Consider the following 16189-nt stretch of genomic DNA (forward strand, 5'->3'; position numbering starts at 1 on the left):
GGAAATGTGTGCTTAGAGGTTGTAGAGGCCTTAAGTATGTCAGACATTCACCTTATGTGATACACAAACAGTGTTTGAGAGAGGATAGAAAGAAATGGAGAACCCACCATTAACCTCCCTTTAACATTTGAATCCCCTTCAATTTTCCATCACTCCCATCCTCACCTCTCCCTTTTTTTTTAAAGAAAACCTGTGATATATCTCTCAAGTGTGTATATCTCTTAATGATTATTAAGAATGTTGTACCACTAATTAGGTTTGTATTTTCTATTACTAAAATGTGGTTTATATAAATGAGGGGTTTTTTTGGTGTCTGTAATCACTTCACCTACACTCATACACCCACCTTTCCAAATACTTTAGGCACCTATTAAGGCCTTAATAAGTGGAGAAGTATTTCAGCACATGAAACCCTAATTTTCTATAAAAAGGGGAGATTTTGTTTTGTTATCAAGATTTTAGCTTCTACAAAACTTAAGTGATTTTGTTATAAAATAATTTAAGGTATAAATAAACAAACAAATATTTTAGGGATTAAATAATTTAGATATATGCCCTGTTTCAAACCAGTCCTGAACGTTGGAAGGAGCTATGTATATATTTCAGCCAGATAAGAAAATGGAGCTTACTTTCTGTGGAATTGGAGAAAGTGAACTTAATCCTACATATCTAAAATGGCTATTTCTTCACCATATTCTACCACATATGTACGTGTCTATTGACATCTATTGAATTACTATAGGATTTTGAAATAGTGATATATCTATCACTCTATTTACAAAAGTACATATTGTTAAAAGTGTATGTTTTTAACTAATGAAGAAATTATTCAGTTCAGTTCACTTCTCAGTTCTGTCTGACTCTTTGCAACCCCATGGACTGCAGCACGCCAGGCCTCCCTGTCCATCACCAACTCCTGGAGAGTACTTAAACTCATGTCCATTGAGTCGGTGATGCCATCCAACCATCTCATCCTCTGTCATCCACTTCTCCTCTCACCTTCAATCTTTCCCAGTGTCAGAGTCTTTTCAAATGAGTCAGCTCTCTGCCTCAGGTGGCCAAAGTATTGGAGTTTCAGCTTCAGCATCAGTCCTTCCAATGAACATTCAGGACCGATCTCCTTTAGGATGGACTAGTTGGATCTCCTTGCAGTTCAAGGGACTCTCAAGAGTCTTCTCCAACACCACAGTTCAAAAGCATCAATTCTTCAGTGTTTAGCTTTCTTTATATTCCAACTCTCACATCCATACATGACTACTGGAAAAACCTTAGCCTTGACTAGACGGACTTTTGTTGACAAAGTAATGTCTCTGTTTTTTAATATGCTGTCTAGGTTGGTCATAACTTTTCTTCCAAGGAGCAAGTGCCTTTTAATTTCATGGCTGCAGTCACCATCTACAGTGATTTTGGAGCCCCCAAAAATAAAGTCAGGCACTGTTTCCCCATCTATTTGCCATGAAGTGATAGGACCAGTTGCCATGATCTTTGTTTTCTGAATGTTGAGCTTTAAGCCAACTTTTTCACTCTCCTCTTTCACTTTCATCAAGAAGCTGTTTAGTTCTTCTTCACTTTCTGCCATAAAGGTGGTGAAGAAATTATTAGGACATACCTTATTAAAGTGTGGCATAAATAATCTCTCTGTTTTTAAATGAAAATATTCACATTTTTCAATAAACTATATAAAATTTAAAAACATTTACCCAGATAACTAGTGAAGGGACTTCCCTGAAGCTCTAGTGGCTAAGAATCCATCTGCCAATCAGGAGACACAAGTACAGTCCCTGGGACAGGAAGGTCCCATATACCATGGAGCAGCTAGGTCCCTCTGACACAACTATTGAGCCAGCACTCTAGAGCCCACCAGCTGCAGCTACTGATGCCATGCACCACAATTAAGGAAGTCTGCATGCCTAAAGGCCTTGCTCCACAACAAGAGAAGCTACTGCAAAAAGAAACCCATGCATTGCAACAGAGTAGCTCCATCTTGCCTCAACTAGAGAAAGCCCGGGAGCAGCATGAAGATTCAGTGCAGTCAAAAAATAAATAATAAACAAGTAAATTTTTAAAAAACTATAAAATGGTGAAAAGAGTTTCTGTCAAATATACTGTAAATGAAATTCATAAGATTATATTTCCTGTGCTGAGTAAACTAAATATCACATCCAAACTCAAAACAGAATTTATATTAAACAATTTTTAATTTAAGAAGTTGCAACTAACGAAATTTTCAGAAGAATGAGAGTCAGAAATGCATAAGAAAAGTTGTTTAAATTGAATGAGAAATATATAAACAAATATGATTTTAAACTCCTAGGAATAAATAGAATAAACAAGGTTAACAGGGAAGCCATTGTGATTTGAATAAGTTATTAAACTTCTTGATTATATAGTTTTTAAAGTTGCCCTGCAAAATGTCTCTACTTTATTATAGCACATCATTTAATTTGCTTCTGAAAAATAGCCTTTCTTGCCATATCCAGACCCAGGGAGGCTTGTTTGACTTGCTGATTCCGTAGGCTGTAAATGAACGGGTTCAGCATGGGGGCTACTGAGGTGTTTAGCACAGCCACTCCCTTGCTCAAAGACACCCTATCCTGTGCTGAGGGTTTAATATACATAAAAATGCAGCTGCCATAAGAGGTGGAGATGACAATCATGTGGGAAGAATATGTGGATAAGGTCTTTGTCCTCTGACTAGTAGAAGGCATTCTTAAAATTGTTCTGATGATGTATGTATAGGGCAGAATTATTAATTCTAAAGTGAACATTAGAGTAAGCACAGCACAGGAAAATCCCATCATTTCGAGGAAGTTTGTGTCTGAACAAGACAGGTGAAGTAAAGGAAAATAATCACAGGCAAAATGGTCAATAATACTAGACCTACAGTAATCAAGGTTTAAGAGCAACATGAGTGCAGGGAATATGATTAAGAATGAAACTAACCAGGAAGAGAAGACAAGCAGTGTGCAGACCCTGTGATTCATGATGGTCATGTAATGCAGGGGTTTGCAGATGGCAATGTAATGGTCATAGGACATGGCAGCCAGAAGGTAAAACTTAGTGACTCCCAAGAGAATGGAAAAAAAAAAAAAATAACTGAGCAATGCAATCATTAAAAGAAATAGTTTTATCTCCTGTAATAATGGTGGCCAGGAACTTGGGTATGCTGACAGTTGTGAACGATACTTCTAAGATGGAGAAATTTCTGAGGAAGAAATACATGGGGATTTGGTGGTGGGCATCCAGCAGGGTAAGGGTGATAATGGTCAGGTTCCCAGTGATGCTGAGCATGTAGGTGATGAGCAGAAAGACAAAGATCACAACCTGAAGTTGTGGGTCATCTGACAGTCCCAGGAGGATAAACTATTGTTTCTGTATGGTTCTTCATTCTTCAGCTGCTTGTTTGTTTTTCTCCTTCCAGGAGACCTACAAAAGAAAGCACAAGGAATATACTAGAAGACAGGATTACCAAATATCCTAGTGTAGACCTAGAATTTGATGAAATTAGTATGTCATTTCACCTTCAGGGGAAATTTAAAGCAAATTGATAATGACATTGATCCTTAAGTTTCCTCTGTTTAATAAGTAAAACACTCTTTGATTAAAGGAAGTTTAAAACTGTAATATACAAAGCTTGTAGGGCAAGAATTTTTTCCTACACTTTTTCTAACACCAAATGGTACCTGTGAACTTTCAGAAACATACCCACCAGGTTTCATGAGAATTGCCTTTGTGATAATATCCCAATGCCTACAGTTTTCCTCTGGTGTAACTTAAAAACTTAATTATATTGAGAATCTTTAAAATGGAGAAGATATTGCAACTTTTAAATAAAAAATGACTATTTTGTCCTTGGTTTCTCTGGTGGCTCAGAGGTAAACTACCTGCCTGTGATATAGGAGAATCAGGAGAAGCAGGTTTGATCTCTGGATTGGAAAGATCCCTGGAGAAGGAAATGGCAACCCACTCCAGGATTCTCACCTGGGAATGGACAGAGGAGCCTGGCATGCTCAGTCCACAGGGTTTCAAAGGAGTTGAACACAACTTAGTGACTAAACAACAACAAAACAACAAATCAAGTTTTGTTAACACCCAGTTTTTTCCTTTTTTTAAGATTTTTATATGTGAACTATTTTTAAAACCTTGATTGAATTTGTTAGAATTTTTTTTTTTTCTGTTGAGGTTTTTTTGGCCATGATGCATGTGGGATCCTAGATTCCCCATCAGTAATCCAACCAGCACCCCCTGCATTGGAAGGCAAAGTCTTAACCACTAGACCACCAAGGAAGTCTTTCAGTTTTTTCAACTCTTACTACCTCACTGGAAGTCAAAAATGCTAAAGTCACTGCCACTGGCAACTGCAGGTTTTAGAGATAGAGGGGAAATGAGATAGACAATAATGTAAGCTTAAGGTTGATATTGTCTTAATCCCTGGCAACATTTTATAATATTACAGCATAACTATGTGTCATCATTATGGACTTTATTCTCATACAACCTATTTCTCTTTATATTTAAAATATTACTTATATGTTGTTATTATGCTGATGATTAATAAGTAAGATAATTGTCCTTCAAGAAAGCAAATGTTAATAATATATTTATTTGCACATGTTTTGGAAATAATGAGTTTTAATTTTTCTTTTTTGGGGAGTAAAACTTAAATGATATTACAGAAGACTGAGGATATGTAGGTTTTAATCCAATTTACTTACTACATCTGAAAGTCACTCAGTCCCTTCATGCCCCATCTATGCATACACACTAATATAAGTCTATCTCATAAAGTTATTTTGACCATTAAGTGAGCAAATACATGTGAAGTATTTTGAAAAATGCTTATCATTTAATAAAACCCATTAAGGCTTTGTTCAATAGAGAAAACATTACCTAACCACTGAGCTGAAAACATTTGGGATTTAGATGTTGTGCTATGTAAAAACTTACATCTAAGATAAGTAGTAATGCATAAATAATTTAGCACCAAGAGAGTCACATAATAACAATAACAGCAACAGCAATGAAAATAGAGTAGAATCACCTGACTATAGAGTACCTGTCAGGCATTTTGGGAAAGTGAATCTTATCCTCATTCTTCCACTTTGGGTACATGATCACTTCTCCCAACACAGTGTATCTGCTTTCTCTACTCATCACTTCTCCCTTACTTTCCACAAACAATCCACTTCTCTCATCTTCAGCTAGGATTTGATCACCACATTTGAGACATGTTAGATATTTGCAAAGACATCAGCATTGCTACCAATGGTCGCTTCATTTCTCTGCTCCTCATTAATATTAGTAGTCTTTCTGAGAAAGACTGTGAAGGTTGTATTAAATAAAATATATGTATGTGACTAGCATAAAGGGTAGAATAGTTGAATGATTTTCAAATCACCTTTTTCCTTATTTCCGAACAGATGTAATACTCATGGTATGAGTTCTGTAGGAATTTATATTCATCCTTTCAAACCCACCTCACATACCACAGAATCTCTTGTGAACTCCTCTTTAGTCTGTGTAGAACAAAGTCTTACCTTCAAAGCTATGGCAACATGATCCAGTCCCTAGTATAGTGAGAGTAGATTTAAGATAAACACTTATCTAAGTAAGTAATTAATGCTGTTTGTTGTTGAATTTCATACTGCCACTAAATGCAACTCTCCATTTTAAGCCAAATTCTAGACTATATATCATGTCAGTTCTGTCTTTATTTATAAGATGCATTTTCCTACTTTACCTACTTTTCAGGATGCATTATCTGCTTAAGTTAAATACCCTGTATTGAGTAAATTTATAACAAAGAACATGTAAAGGAAGCTGAATTTTTTATATATAATTTTAAAAAATTGTAAAATATTATTTCAAAATTAATATCCTTAATTTCTTTACAATTCATTCATTTAATGAATTCTACTCCTGCTCAGTAACATCACTCTTCCTTCATCTGGATTTGCCTTTCATTGAAAGCACTAGTTTTTCATAACACTTTGAAGTCACAAAATACATTCTCATAAACTGACAAATTTTAGTTTCAATCTCAAGATTGAAATTTATGCAATAACTTACAGACATTGAAGAGTCAGGTTTCTTTTTAATTATATTATTACTATTATATGATGAACTATGTGTCATTGCACTGTATTTTTAAGCCTATTTCAACTTCATTACATATTAATTATCCTCTTAAGTTCCCTCATATTTTTAATTATTTGATGAACTATAATATCATGATTTACACTTTTTGCTGCTGACTAAACTTGTGACAGAATGTATGAAGAGCTGTGAAGAAAGATATTAGTAGACATTAGAAGAATTCATATGAGCATTACTGGTAATGGGCCCTAACATAGCCAGTCTTATAGGACCAGAGAAAACAGGCTTAGGCAAACTCTAGCAAGAGAAAATTTAATAGCATAAAATTGTGAGTCGTATATGAAACTTTGTATGTAAAAAAAAATTATGAAAATGCAATGGATTTTATTCATTTACCAACATCAAATAAGACTGATAAAAATTTATCAGCATTCATTCCTTAAGAGAAACACATTTAAGAGATTTAAACCACTGCAAGGATGTATTCATGCAGAATATGAACAATATCTCCAAGAATTTAACTCATGTTTTCAGCTTTTATTTCTGAACCCAAGTCCATATTTCCCCCTGGAAGAAGGTGGTTTAGGTTGCTAAATTTTGTATTTCCTTCCACTCATTTCATAAAAATTAATTCTTACTTGTTTTCTGAGAATCCTTGAGACAGACTCTTTGAGGTATTCAAAATTAAATTTAGCAATATTATTTCTAATTTGTTAAAAAGATGACTGCAAATCGTCTTCAAAATGTCATTCTGAAAATATTCCTATATCCTGCCCTTCCTAAACCCCTATTATCATGTTAACATTGACAATGAAACTGTAGATACATGTATGATTTCTTTGATACCCAACTTGAAAAAGTAACCCATATTAATGAACACATTTTTTTTAATTTTATTTTATTAGTTGGAGGCTAATTACTTCACAACATTTCAGTGGGTTTTGTCATACACTGACATGAATCAGCCATAGAGTTACACGTATTCCCCATCCCGATCCCCCCTCCCACCTCCCTCTCCACCCGACTCCTCTGGGTCCTCCTGGTGCACCAGGCCCGAGCACTCGTCTCATGCATCCCACCTGGGCTGGTGATCTGTTTCACCATTGATAATATACATGCAGTTCTTTCGAAACATCCCACCCTCACCTTCTCCCACAGAGTTCAAAAGTCTGTTCTGTACTTCTGCGTCTCTTCTTCTGCCCTGCATATAGGGCCATCGTTACCATCTTTCTAAATTCCGTATATATGTGTTAGTATACTGTATTGGTCTTTATCTTTCTGGCTTACTTCACTCTGTATAATGGGCTCCAGTTTCATCCATCTCATTGGAACTGATTCAAATGAATTTTTTTAACGGCTGAGTAATATTCCATGGTGTATATGTACCACAGCTTCCTTATCCATTCGTCTGCTGATGGGCATCTAGGCTGCTTCCATGTCCTGGCTATTATAAACAGTGCTGCGATGAACATTGGGGTGCACGTGTCTCTTTCAAATCTGGTTTCCTCAGTGTGTATGCCCAGAAGTGGGATTGCTGGGTCAAAGAACACATTTTTTTAAAGGAATAAAAGATATTCCTTTGAGAGACTGAGACAGGCATCTTAGATCGGTTCCATTTTATTTCTGGTGTGCTTTGTTGTTGTTGTTCTTTTTAAAAAATTTTTTGTACACTGGGAGGAAAAATCTCTTAGTAATGCAATGACTTTGAAGGTATAGTTGGTACAGCTTTTACTGTATCTACTAATTCTCTCTTCTTCAGTTAAATTTCATTGCAGGTCTAATGAAAACTTTGACAAATCATACCAGAAAAGTAATGTGCTTCATTCATCATATCATTATTTCTTTGTACTTTGTGAGTTTAAAGGGTGTGTTAGGGTTTAGGTTAATGCAGTAAGAAAAGGGCAGTTGTTTAATTACATGTTGTTTGTAACATTTAGTTTGGCTTAATATTATCTTGGACACTGCTCAGTCATTCTGAACTTTGGGTCATGACACTGGGATCTTTTAAGAATTTGTCTCATCTTGAATGAAGCAAAGACTCCTCAGGAGTTCCTCAGGAACCAGTCAAGTGGTTGGAAGGATTGTTTCATTAGATACTTTTTTTTTTTCCATGATTATTTTAGAGGACTATTTCCTTGAAGAAAACTGATTAATTTACATTTCTTTATTTCAATAGGGATAGGCAGGTTCAATTCTCAGCATATGTACCAGTGCTCACAGAGACAACACAAAGGGAAAAAGAGATTATAAATCACATTTAATAAGAAGTCCAGAAATAGTAACATTTATATCTTTGGAGGTTTGTGGTGAATATCAATTCATAACCTCACACTTCCAGTTCATTTGTTAGTGATCTATAATTTAAACAATGAAGGGAAAGTAAATCAACAAAAATTATTGCTATTATTATTATGTTAAGATTATTAACATACTATTAATTCCTTAGTTATAGCATTCTAGGGTAAATTACTATCACACAAAATATATGGGTATTGCAGTGAGAAAAACATGAATTAAAAATACAAATGAGCCATTTAATGGATGTATGACTCTGGATGAGCTAATTAATTTTTTAAGCTTCAGTTTTCTGTGTTCAAAATGGAGCTGAAATTTCAAAAGTATTTCTTAGAAATAATTGCAATAACATATATGAAATCATTCTAAATCCTGTGGCACTTAATATATGTTAAGAAGACTAATTTTCTTTATTTTTATTTACTTTAATTTTCTTTTGATTGTAATTAATTCTCAACACTGGGAAGGATAATCATAGCAATTATGTTTTTAAAAAGGTATTACTTATTTCAATGAAATAATAACTTGTATTTTATTTCATTTAGCCCTTATAACATACCTATGAACCTTTAATCTCTATTCCCAAATAAATAAATAGGCTAAGTTATGTTATGTACCTTAGATGTATTATATAGCTAGCAAAGAATATACCAGAAATTAAAGTGTATTCTCTTAAACAAATTACTGCAAAGCCTGTATTCAGTTAGAAACAAACAACAGAAATAGTAATTATCTGCCTTTATTTAATAGTGAGGGCTTCCCTGATGGCTCAGTGATAAAGTATCTGCCTGCCAATTCAAGAGATACTGGTTCGATTCTTGGGTGGGGAAGATCCCCTGGAGAAGGAAATGGCAACCCACTCCAATATTCTCGACTGGAGAATTCTATGGGAAGAGGAGTGGGCTATATAGTCCTAGGATCACAAAGAGTTGGACATAACTGAGTGACTAACACTTCCACTTCCACAGCAAAGTGTATTAGTTATACATATACACACATCCACTCTTTTTTAGATTTGCCTTCCATACAGGTATTACAGAGTATCCAGTACAGTTACCTGTGCTGTATAGCAAGTTCTTATCCTATCTAATTTGTTGAGTTGATAAGTAATTAATCACTGATAAAATTTGAGAGACTTTCACTGCTATTTGCCAAACTTACCTCTGATTTTTGTACAAGTTTGCTAACATTCGAATGGCTGCAATATAAACATATTAGCAACTACCATGGTTGCAATCCATTTCTGCAAAAAACATTTCTTCTCATTGCACAAATTTGCTTTCCATTGTCAAAGTTTTGGCCTTAATTTCTCTTTTGTTCAGAGAGAAAATGTTTATTTGACAATAGAGAATGAAAAAAAGCAAATATATGCAAGATAAAAAAAAAAATCAGGTGTTTAAAAATCCTCTGGAATTGTTTCTGTATAGATTTTGAGCTACTTAATGTTTTATCTATTCTCTCTCATACAGGCTCAAGGGAACTAATTCAGCAAATCAAAATTGCCAAAGCAGAAATGTACACAGGACACTAAGGAATATAAAACATAAGACACATTAGTATTAGAATTAGGAAAGAAAGCTTGAGAACAGCATCCAACGAGACCAAAACAAACAAACCAAAAAAAAAAAAAAAAAAAAAAAAAACCAAGTGTGAAACCTTTTCCCTTGTCATCATTTTTAGACTGATATTAGCAACCAATTATGTTAATTTCAGTACAGATTTCTACCCAATACTCCATGCCGTTTTTTTAAACTGGTAATCTATCATAGTTAACTAACTACTTTCATTAACTCCATTATTTGTAATCTGTCTTCCAGCAAAAAGATTTGTTACCATTATACTGCTATACATTAAAAGTATAATCGTTTATACTTTTTTCCTACTCCTTCTGTTGCTCAGCACAACAGGAATTGAAGAGTATCTTGTTTTGGTTAAAGCTTTAATCCATATGCCAAGCATAACTTTAGGAGTTAGTACCTTGGGTAAATAGACTATAATTATATTAACATAAACACCCCCAAGTTAAATGATGGGACTGAAAGGCAATAGAATCATGCAGGCCCTTAGTAAAGGCTGTGTAAAATTTGCAGGTCCTTACAGAGTTTCAAATAAGTATACAGTCAAACATATAAACACTTTTTGTTTGCTTTTTCAAATTGAGCTATCATGTTGGTTATATTGGAGAAGGTGAGGGCAACCCACTCCAGCATTCTTGCCTGGGAAATCCCATCGACAGAGGAGCCTGGAGGGCTACAGTCTAAGGGGTCACAGAAGGGTCAGACATGACTAAACAGCTGCATTGATTAATTAGGCAAATTACTCAGGCAAATCACTCAAATTTTCTGAGCATCTATTTACACATTTGTGTAAGAGACAAACATGCCTAATTTGTCATACAGCCTGTCAGATGGCTCAGTGGTAAGGAATCTGCCTGCCAGTGCAGGAGATGCAGGAAACTCGAGTTTGATCCCTGGGTCAAGAAGGTCTCCTGGAGGAGGAAATGGCAACCCACTCCTGTATTCTTGCCTGGGAAATCCCATGGACAGAGGAGCCAGGCGGGCTGCAGTCCATGGATTGCAAAAAGTCAGATACAAGTTAGTGACTGAGCACACGTGCAATTTGCCATATACCTGTAAGATTACATAAGATATGAAACAGAACATACTTAATTCAGCATACACAATGGAATAAATGCTCTCTATAGAAGAAATATTATTCAAGAAATTTCTGTTAAATTTTCAGGTGGCATTAGAGTAATGGTAGCTGTCTAACTATTCCTTTTTATGTATTTATAAGAAAATGTAGATACATAAGGAGAGTATATAAAATAAACATAACATATGCCTTCAGCATAACTAAGAATTAGTTATCTGAAAGTAGGAAAATCAATATCCAAGTGCATCAGATGAGTGGAAAGAACTGGACAGATACTGCAGATAGTGTGCAAAAAATATGATTTTTGATTATTTATTTCATATTTCACAACTTTAAGAAATTGCCATATTAATACCAAAAGATAAATTTAAGAGTAAGCTGATTAAAACAATGTTTAGTCCTTTAGAAATTACTGTATTAAATATTTTTATTAAATATTATATTTTTATTATTCAGAATAATGGATAAAACAATTTATGTTCTAAAGTTACTGGTTTTATATTTGGAGCTGTAAGCGAGTGATTATATGGAAGCTATAGATGGCTTGAGAGAAGGAAATACTCCATAGATACCTTTGGAGAAGGAAATGGCAACCCATTGCAGCATTCTTGCCTGGAGAATCCCATGGACAGAGGAGCCTGGTAGGCTACAGTCCATGGGGTCACAAAGAGTCGAACATGACTGAATGACTTCACTTCATGGGTAGCTCGAAAGGAAGACACAGCATAGCCAATTACATTAAAAAGGAAATTTGAGCTAATGAGCTCAGCAGTGCAGATGATATCGGTGAGATGGAGCTAGGTGGATACTGTAGAAGTTAAATTGCATTCATTCATGGTAATACACACTTTCATTTATTTCTAGAAAATATCACTTTATGAAAAACGTTTTTGAAAGCTTGTTTTACTTGCTCATTCCTCAAGGTATAAATAAAAGGATTTAACATGGGGGCAATTGAAGTGTTGAGAATAGCTACTCCTTTGGTCAATTAAGCTCTTTCTGTTGCTGAAGGCTTGGCATACATGAATATACAGATTCCACAGGAAATGGAAATGACAATCATGTGAGAGGAACATGTGGAGAAAGCCTTTTTCCTCTGAGTAGCCAATGGTATTCTCAAAATGGTGCTAATAATGCACAAGTAGGATAGAATCACTAATGCCAATGTGAAGAGCAGAGTCACAAAAGCAAAGTAAAAGCCAATCATCTCTAAAAGCCCTGTATCTGAGCATGAGACTTGCAAAATGGGGAAGTAATCACAAAAGAAGTGATCAACTATGTTGGAAGGACAGAAATCTAGCTGAAGGATAAGCATTAGTGGTGGAAAAATGGTAAGAAATCCCCTTAGCCATGAACTAAAGGCCAGCAAGGTGCAAATTTTCTTGTTCATGATGGTGGTGTGATGGAGAGGCCTACATACCGATGGCAACATACCGATCATAAGACATGGGAGTGAGAAGGAAAAACTCAGACACATCCATGAAGATGAAGAAAAATAATTGACCCAAGCAATTGTTATAGGAAATAGTCTTGATTTTAGTAATGATTGCCCCCAAAAACCTGGGGATAGAAACACTGGTGAATGTAATCTCTAAAAAGGAGAAATTCTGGAGGAAATAATACATCAGAGTCTTTAGATGACAGTCTGTTAAAGTGAGGATGATGATGGTTAGGTTTCCAGCAACACTCAATACATAAGCCAGAAATAAAAAGATAAAAATGACAACCTGAAGCTCTGGGTTGTCTGATATGCCCAAGAGGACAAATTCTGTAAGAATTGTGTGGTTTCTCATACCAATTTTATTGTCTTTAAGCCAAATCTGTTGGTATAAAACAAAACAAAGAATAAGTGAATAGTAAAGGAATTGAAGATTTAACCATTGGAATTATTAGCTCTCATTAAATGAAGCACTGGACCTTTTTCCCTGTAAGAATTTTTGCAATATCCACTCATTCCTACTAAAGCAAAATACTTTACACATTGTCTATTAAAAAGAAAAATGCGTTTACAGGTCTATGTTAAAAGTCCCCACATTAGTGATTTGACATAAAACCTCTACATAGGACAAAATTTTCTATATGAGCAAATATCTTTTAACTACATTTTCTACAACCATATTTACTAGCCAAATCTGTAATATAGATATTAAGACATTAGTTTCTAGTTTCCAGGATACTGTGCTTATAGGATTGAAATATCTAATTTTGAGTTATGGTTCTGATACTATGTACAAACCGTATTGCTTAGAAGACTTCAGGGGCAACTGATGACCCAATGACAATTCCTGAGCTTAATAATAGCTGTGACTTTTTCTTTCTTAGTATATATTTCTTCAATATGCCCAAAATAAATAAATGTGTTTACAATCACATACACATAGAACTAGAATTGCCTTGCTTATAAATAAGAACAAAGTTCTACATTATAAGAAAGAAGAAATTAGAGACATTGATTAATGCCCATATAGAGCTATATCAATATTGCATTTCTATGACATACTGATCCTTTTATATCATTTTTACATCTCTTTAAATTTACAGTCACCTCATTTTTTAAATTTTGCTATATTTACTCTTTTTACCCTTATGTGTCTGAGGACAGGACAGAACACAAGAGGGAACCTTCTGATGACAAAATACCCCATTGACTTCTTTCTGGGAGGTTAAATCATTAGAATAAATAAAATTTTGTTTAAGATTTACTGTCTAGTAACCAAAATTGTTCAAAAGTAATCTATATAATTTTTATTCATCTTGATCTTTCTTTATTCTTAGCAACCAGAACTGTATCTGTGTGTAAGCTCTTATTAATATTTATTTTCTTTTTATAGCGTGAACTAGAATAGTCAACAGGTGATAAGTATCAAAGTTGTATAGTGCCTTCTTTTTTCTCTTTAAGTCCTTCCTAACAATCAGCATTTTCTTCTTCTAAGAATAAATATATTTTGGTATACATATTAGCAAAATTGACAGATCAAAAGGCAGAAACTACTGTTGTATTTTGAACAATGATTGAAATATTAAAATACAAAACAAGTAATAGTAAATATGTTAAAGAGTAAATATGTTAAAAAGTAAATATGTTAATTTATTCTGACAAAATAAACTTTTGGATGGAAAAAAGGTGAAATACACATTTAAAAACTGGGAACACTCTTACTTTCTGATACATCTAATGATTCCAGTCAGAAATATAATCCCAAATTTTCTTTATTTAAAATATGAGATGTACTTTAGGAGATTTTTTGGTCATTATCTCATCCTTGTCTCTATTATATAAACGTAGCTTACATAGAGAAAACACAGGCTTGATTTCATGAATATTTTCTATAAACTCTGCTACAAATTTTTTTTTTTCATTTCTTTCATCTTGCCATATAAAAGTAAACATTATCCTGACTGAAACTTTAAGAAATTACTCTTGGAATCCTGAGAGTTCTTGTAGGAAAAGTTCAAGAAACATTGCTTAATGACTGGAAGATAAAACATCTCAAAGCTCCCTGGATAAGATGAATATTGACTATGACCAAAAGATTAAGCATTTTTAACTTCTCTTGTCGCTGCTTAAATCTCTGAAACCAGAGGGAAGATAGAAAGGGTGTAAAGGAGAAATAATTCAAGAGATGTAGTGACATTATGACATACATTTTCCAGAAGCTAATGAATAGAGCAGTATAAAAGCAAAAGCGTATCAACCAGGTGGTTTTCCTTTGGTTGGACTTAATTTTTCTAATAAGCACATGGCACTCAGTCCACACATGGGAGATAATTTATCCTCAGTTCCTTTGGGGTGGGTTGAATACAGGGCTGAGCTACACCACAGTGGACCCTTCACTAAGTGTAGTACCTATGTTTCATTCATTTTCACATCTCCGCCTGCACAAAGTAGAATGAAAGAATAAAGAAAGTATTTTAATATCCTTAAAAATAAGAAGAGTGCTTGAAACTTCAATATTTTTCATTCTAATAGTTACATATGCTTAATGTTATGAGAATCAAGTATGAGAGAACCAGTATCAAATCAGCAAATTGTGACATATGGACTGACCTTATGTTTCCAAATGAATTTTTGTTTGCCCTCAAAGCTTAAAATTATATAGTGTCAGATTTTTGTACTGTGTTCTGCTACATATTTTTCTATATATTCAGCTATAAACATAGCCACATTCACACACTCAGAGATACATTTTTTCCTTCTTACATTAATGCAACTTTATTACAGAAAATAATTGACAATTTTCCTTTATTTGCAGTTAATGATATGTCCAAGGTCAGGGGTGGCGGCTGAGAGGAGCTACCCCACATTCAAGGTCAGGAGGGACGGGTAAGGAGATACCCCCTGTCCAAGGTAAGAAGCAGCAGCTGTGCTTTGCTGGAACAGCCATGAAGAGATACCCCATGTCCAAGGTAAAAGAAACCCAAGTAAGACTGTAGGTGTTGCGGGAGGGCATCAGAGGGCAGACACACTGAAACCATAATCACAGAAAACTAGCCAATCTGATCACAGGACCACAGCCTTGTCAAACTCAGTGACACTAAGCCATGCCGTGTGGGGCCACCCAAGATGGTCGGGTCATGGTGGAGAGGTCTGACAGAATGTGGTCCACTGGAGAAGGGAAAGGCAAACCACTTCAGTATTCTTGCCTTGAAAGCCCCATGAACAGTAAGAAAAGGCAAGATAATAGGATACTGAAAGAGGAACTCCCCAGGTCGGTAGGTGCCCAATATGCTACTGGAGATGACAGAGGATGAGATGGCTGGATGGCATCACCGACTCAATGGACATGAGTTTGAGTAAACTCTGGGAGTTGGTAATGAACAGGGAGGCCTGGCGTGCTGTGAATCACGGGGTCGCAAAGAATTGGACACGACTGAATGACTGAACTGAACTGAATGGATACTATTTGTTGTCAAATTATCTAGATGGAACTCATTATAACGATTGCATAGAATACCAGAGGAGATGTATATAATTTGGTAATTTCATTGTTGATTGAGATTTAGGAAATTAGTCTGCTACCAATTTCACATCATTGGTTACAATGCTGTCTATTTTTATGCATTTTTGCACACATAGAAGTATTGATGTAACATATATGCTAAATTTTGATAGATTCTTCAAAATTTCTCTCCTATAGGCAAG

At 34.9% G+C, this 16189-nt stretch overlaps 2 pseudogenes; both read right to left on the minus strand.

Moving 5' to 3' along the window:
- Positions 1-2435: 2435 nt before the first annotated feature.
- On the minus strand, positions 2436-3388 carry LOC136144428 (olfactory receptor 6C1-like; annotated as a pseudogene).
- Positions 3389-11896: 8508 nt separating this feature from the next.
- LOC136144434 (olfactory receptor 6C3-like) lies at positions 11897-12839 on the minus strand (annotated as a pseudogene).
- Between the last annotated feature and the right edge of the window lie 3350 nt (positions 12840-16189).

This window comes from Muntiacus reevesi, chromosome 11 (genome assembly GCF_963930625.1).
Source record: "Muntiacus reevesi chromosome 11, mMunRee1.1, whole genome shotgun sequence".
Lineage (NCBI taxonomy): Eukaryota > Metazoa > Chordata > Mammalia > Artiodactyla > Cervidae > Muntiacus > Muntiacus reevesi.